General features: G+C 44.5%; 1 long non-coding RNA gene across 1 annotated transcript; it reads left to right on the top strand.

Annotated features, from left to right (window-relative positions):
• The first annotated feature begins 305 nt into the window (after positions 1-305).
• LOC128790914 (uncharacterized) lies at positions 306-1,990 on the top strand. The gene is made up of 2 exons (XR_008431899.1): positions 306-732; positions 1,761-1,990. It is a non-coding gene; the product is annotated as an uncharacterized LOC128790914 (long non-coding RNA).
• Positions 1,991-6,015: the final 4,025 nt, after the last annotated feature.

Genomic DNA, 6,015 nt, shown 5'->3' with positions numbered 1-6,015 from the left:
CCAATAACCAACCCCCTGTGCCCGCAATGTGGGCTTTTTTATCCAATTACACAAAACCACCCAAACCCATGGAGAAGAAGATGAAGAAGAAGGAGAAGAAGAAGGTAAAGAAGGTCCAGCCTCCATCCTAAAACCTCCCTCTTGCTTTATATCAATTCCTGTATTATAAACCCTTAAACTCTGAGTTTCCCACCCTGTGACATCACACACTTCTATCCAAACTCCCCACCCACAATCCCAGTTCTGCCATTCCATTTTGGAACCTTCTCCACGGCCTCCAGGTGGAATGCAGTGTTCTCCTGGGGGTCAGTGCCTGGCAGCCCAGAAAATCTGGAATTCTCAGCAGCCAGGGCTCCAACATCTCGTGACCTCCGGCCCATCCGAGCGCTTCCGACAGCCCAGGGACACTGATGGATCTGGAGCTTTGACACACAAGAAAACCCGACGTGTTCTGCTTACAACATCCCGTGAAGCCGTAATTAAGGCCTTTATGGCAACAAAGAAAATTGGATTACGTTATTCCAGGGCTACACAGCCCGAAGATTGCAGGGAAGCCAGGAGGATGGAGCGTAATGAGCCACAGGCGGCTCCGACAGCAGACAAAGACGGGCGATTGTGGGAGAATTTGAAGTGGTTTTGTGCCTTTTGAAATTACAGAGGACAAGCCCAGGAGTGGCAGCTGAGGAAATCACACCTTCATTTTCCCCTGGGCTCTTCAGACTCCATTTTTCTGTAAGTAATGTGGGTAAATCAGAGGGGCTTAATGCCATCCACGCAGATCCTGCTTTCCCTAAGAATCACGTTTTCCATCGTGGCTTTATTTAAATGAGTGCATTACTCATGTCACAGGGAGGTGAGGGATGCTGGAAATTCCCAACACGCACCACAGCCGCCTGAATTCTCTGTCCTTTAAAACACCAAACCAGTTCTGTGAGACCCAGGATCCCCTGAATTAAAATCCCAAGGGAAAAGCAGGCACGGGGCAGCTCCATCGAACTTCGCAACGGTTTCCAGCCTTTTCCATTATATTATAGGATCACAGAATTCCAGATGGTTTGGGTTGGGAAGGACCTTAAAGCCCATCCCAATCCACCCCCTGCCATGGGCAGGGACACCTTCCACCATCCCAGGCTGCTCCAGCCTGGCCTTGGGCACTTCCAGGGATCCAGGGGCAGCCCCAGCTTCTCTGGGCACCCTGTGCCAGGACCCACCCTCCCAGGGAATCCTTCCTAAATTAATTAAGTAATTATCTTCCCTAGATTAATTAAATTATTATCAGAGTTTATGGGACACTGAGGAGCATTTGAGACCCTGCCCACAGCTCTTCTTCCCCCTGCCTTCCTCCATCAAGCGCAGCAGGATCTGCTCCCTCCTCTCCATCATTCCCAAAAGTTGCTTCATGGTCAGCAGCTCCCACCTGGGGTTTGCAGGGGGCCAAAAGAGCAGGGATTTGGCTCTTGCCAAAATGTCCTTGTCTTTGTGTGTCCTTGCTCTCTGTGCAAATCCAAATCTGAGCCAAACCCAGTGATTTTCACAGAATTCACAGAATCATTCAGGCTGGGAGAGACCTTCAAGATCATCAAGACCGTGCCCTAACACCTCAACTGAGCCACGGCATCAAGTGCCACATCCAGTCTTTTTCCTTAGTTCTTTGTCAAAGCCTTGTTAAACCTCATCAATTTGCCAAAAAATCCCTCCCAACCCTTGTCAAAACCCTGGCTGATTTCAAACTGTGGAAAACCCCATTTTTTTTTTTACAGCAAACCAGCAGAGCAAGAGTTATATTTTAAGCTACATGTTCTAAAAAACCCCACATTTTATTCATTGCCGTGTGTTCCTTGGCATCACACCCTGCACCCAGCTGTGCCCACGGAAAAAACCTGGAGATGGGAGGCTTTGCTACGTGCCCTCACCATGGTTTGGCTATTCAGATACTTAAATAAAACTGTATTCTCTATAAGCCAGAAAATAAAAATCACCTCACTCCTCAGCTGTCGGGTAAATGAACTTCATAAAACACGAGTATCATTTGTTGTAATAAAAGGGAGCCCACAGGGAGCTGGTTCCTCTGAGCTGGGAATTCTTTGTTTTCAGGTGGTGCTTGGCGCGTTCCCAGCTGGGGTTTCATCCCTCACTGCCCATCAGATCACACACAGAGGTGTCTGTGCTCTGGAATATTGTTTTTCCATGTATTTCCCATCCTCTTTACTCCTTCAGAAAAGGTACGAACGTGTCAAAGCCTCGCCAGGCTGATATTGATTTGTGGCACATTGTAAATGTTTCATCTTCGATTCCCTTCACTGAGCAAAAAGAGCTGTGGGAAATCTCACCCCTGCTTTGTTTTTTGGGTTTTTTATTTGGGTTTTTTGTTTGTTTTTTTTTTTTTTTTTTTTTTTGGTGGTTTGGATTTTTTTAGGGTTTTTTGTTGTTGTTCTTGCTGTTTTTGGGGTTTTTTTTGGTTTGGTTTGGTTTTTTTTTTTTTTTTTTTTTTTTCTGTCTGCACAGAATTACCAAATATCCAGGCCTAAAACAACACCTGAAACACCTCATTGAAAATACAGGAATTTTTCAGTGGATTATTTCAGATTTTTTCCAGGGATGCCCTCATCACCGTGTGGATTTCAAGACAGGCTTTGTGCTACTGTGGTTTTATTTTTGGTTTTTTTTTTTGGGGGGGGGGGTGTTTTTTTGGGGTTTTTTTTGGGTTTTTTTGTTTTTTTGGTTTTTTGTGGGTGGTTTTGCTTTTTGGCTTTTTTGGGGGTTATTTTGGGGGGTTTTTTTTGGGTTTTTTTGGGTTTTTTTTTGTTGTTTTGTTTTGTTTTGTTTTGTTTTTGTTTTTTGTTTTTTGTTTTTTTGTTTGTTTGTTTTTGGTTGGTTTTTTTGTTTTGTTTTGTTTTTGTTTTACTAAATGGGATTTGGCCAAGGAGAGAGGTTGAATCTGTGTGGGAAAGGGGCAGGGAATGTGCAAAACATCTCCAAGATGTCCCAGGTGTCACCTCTGGTGCTTCCCTAGGATCCATTGGCACCTTCCAGCTCCTCCCCAGGGCTGCAGCTCTAAATTCTCAGCCAGAAATTCAAGTCTGTTCTTACCACTTGTTTCCCTTCTGTGGAGCACAAATTTAGGGATTAATTTAAAATTAGCAGAGCAGCGTTTTGGGAGGGATGAGATGTGAATTCTGAATTTAGCAGATTCAGAATGTTTCCTCCCGATGCCTCATTCCAAGGTGGCAAAATTGATCCACTTGGGAAAAAAAAAAAAAAAAAAAAGATGCTAAACACCAACCCAAAATTCCCCTCCAGAGCTCTTCTAGGATATAAGGAAATTATTTAGGTTGACACTAAAGAAAAAAAAAATTGTTTGGCCCGTTAATTGCTTTAAAAATTCATTCTCCACACAACTTTGCTTCACTTCCAGTCAGAACAAACTTCAGCTCCCTGAAAACCTGATTTCTTTAAGCATCCACACAACATGAATTTTGATGGCCCAGCAAAGTTTTGGGGGTTTTAACTCCCCCCCAGTTATGATTTTTTTCTCGCCTAGCAAAGTTTTGGGGGATATAAACCCCCCATTATCAATTTTTATGGCCTATAGGTAAAATACATACATATACACTATTTATAGAAAGACAGATATAGATATATAGATATAGATATAGATATATAGAGATAACTATAGATATAATATAGATATAATTAGATATAGATATAGATATAGATATAGATATAGATATAGATATAGATATAGATATAGATAAATACTATAACTATAACTATAAATACTAAACATAAATACTAACCATAAACATAAATATAAATATAAATATAAATATAAATATAAATATAAATGTAAATGTAAATGTAAATGTAAATATAAATATATATAATTGGAATTGGTATATATATATATAAAAAATTGTTATAAATATAACAGTGCCATACCTCCTAAAAACCCCCAGTAAATTCCATTTTCCAAAGCCTTTGGGCAGGACGTGAAGCAGGAGGGCTGTGAATTCCCCCCTGTATCCACCCCCGAAGCCAAGCCAGGCTGTCTGCAGGAACCAGGGCTCCCAACAAATTGGAAATCACTCCTGGAATATCGTGCAGTTTGTTCAGATTAGGCAGAGTCAAAAATCATCCCTAATGGAGCCATGTCCATGCAGCAGCAGGCACACACGAGATCATTTAAGCAGGAGGAAATGGGCTTTGAAGTGGTCCCTGATGAGTTTTGCTTGTTCCTAAGAGAATCCAGATGGATTCCAGAGCTTTTTTTTAAAACCACTTTCTAAAGCTCCCCCCACTCCCTGTCATTAGGGCGCATTATGGTGACACTCTGCAGTTGGGATTTTATGGGGAAAAACGATTTCCCGGTGGGATTTTCCTGGGCAATGTTCTCCCCTCAGTACCTGAACCCCCACTCTGACATTTCATTCCCTGTCCTGCACAATTCCTGGGATTTTCCTGGGTAAATTCCCCCCTCAGTACCTGAACCCCCACTCTGACATTTCATTCCCTGTCCTGCACAATCCCAGTGGGATTTTCCTGGGTAAATTCCCTGCTCAGTACCTGAACCCCCACTCTGACATTTCATTCCCTGTCCTGCACAATTCCTGGGATTTTCCTGGGTAAATTCCTCCCTCAGTACCTGAACCCCCTACTCTGACATTTCATTCCCTGTCCTGCACAATTCCAGTGGGATTTTCCTGGGTAAATTCCCTGCTCAGTACCTGAACCCCCACTCTGACATTTCATTCCCTGTCCTGCACAATCCCAGTGGGATTTTCCTGGGTAAATTCCCTGCTCAGTACCTGAACCCCCACTCTGACATTTCATTCCCTGTCCTGCACAATTCCTGGGATTTTCCTGGATAAATTCCTCCCTCAGTACCTGAACCCCCACTCTGACATTTCATTCCCTGTCCTGCACAATCCCAGTGGGATTTTCCTGGGTAAATTCCCTGCTCAGTACCTGAACCCCCACTCTGACATTTCATTCCCTGTCCTGCACAATTCCTGGGATTTTCCTGGGTAAATTCCCTGCTCAGTACCTGAACCCCCACTCTGACATTTCATTCCCTGTCCTGCACAATCCCAGTGGGATTTTCCTGGGTAAATTCCCCGCTCAGTACCTGAACCCCCACTCTGACATTTCATTCCCTGTCCTGCACAATTCCTGGGATTTTCCTGGGTAAATTCCTCCCTCAGTACCTGAACCCCCACTCTGACATTTCATTCCCTGTCCTGCACAATCCCAGTGGGATTTTCCTGGGTAAATTCCCCGCTCAGTACCTGAACCCCCACTCTGACATTTCATTCCCTGTCCTGCACAATTCCTGGGATTTTCCTGGGTAAATTCCCCCCTCAGTACCTGAACCCCCACTCTGACATTTCATTCCCTGTCCTGCACAATCCCAGTGGGATTTTCCTGGGTAAATTCCCCGCTCAGTACCTGAACCCCCACTCTGACATTTCATTCCCTGTCCTGCACAATCCCAGTGGGATTTTCCTGGGTAAATTCCCTGCTCAGTACCTGAACCCCCACTCTGACATTTCATTCCCTGTCCTGCACAATCCCAGTGAGATTTTCCTGGGTAAATTCCCTGCTCAGTACCTGAACCCCCACTCTGACATTTCATTCCCTGTCCTGCACAATTCCTGGGATTTTCCTGGGTAAATTCCCCCCTCAGTACCTGAACCCCCACTCTGACATTTCATTCCCTGTCCTGCACAATCCCAGTGGGATTTTCCTGGGTAAATTCCTCCCTCAGTACCTGAACCCCCTACTCTGACATTTCATTCCCTGTCCTGCACAATTCCTGGGATTTTCCTGGGTAAATTCCCTGCTCAGTACCTGAACCCCCACTCTGACATTTCATTCCCCGTCCTGCACAATTCCTGGGATTTTCCTGGGTAAATTCCCTGCTCAGTACCTGAACCCCCACTCTGACATTTCATTCCCTGTCCTGCACAATTCCTGGGATTTTCCTGGGTAAATTCCCCCCTCAGTACCTGAACCCCC

Source organism: Vidua chalybeata, chromosome 7 (genome assembly GCF_026979565.1).
Source record: "Vidua chalybeata isolate OUT-0048 chromosome 7, bVidCha1 merged haplotype, whole genome shotgun sequence".
NCBI classification, from domain to species: domain Eukaryota; kingdom Metazoa; phylum Chordata; class Aves; order Passeriformes; family Viduidae; genus Vidua; species Vidua chalybeata.
This window is presented reverse-complemented; position numbering and strand designations above follow the sequence as displayed.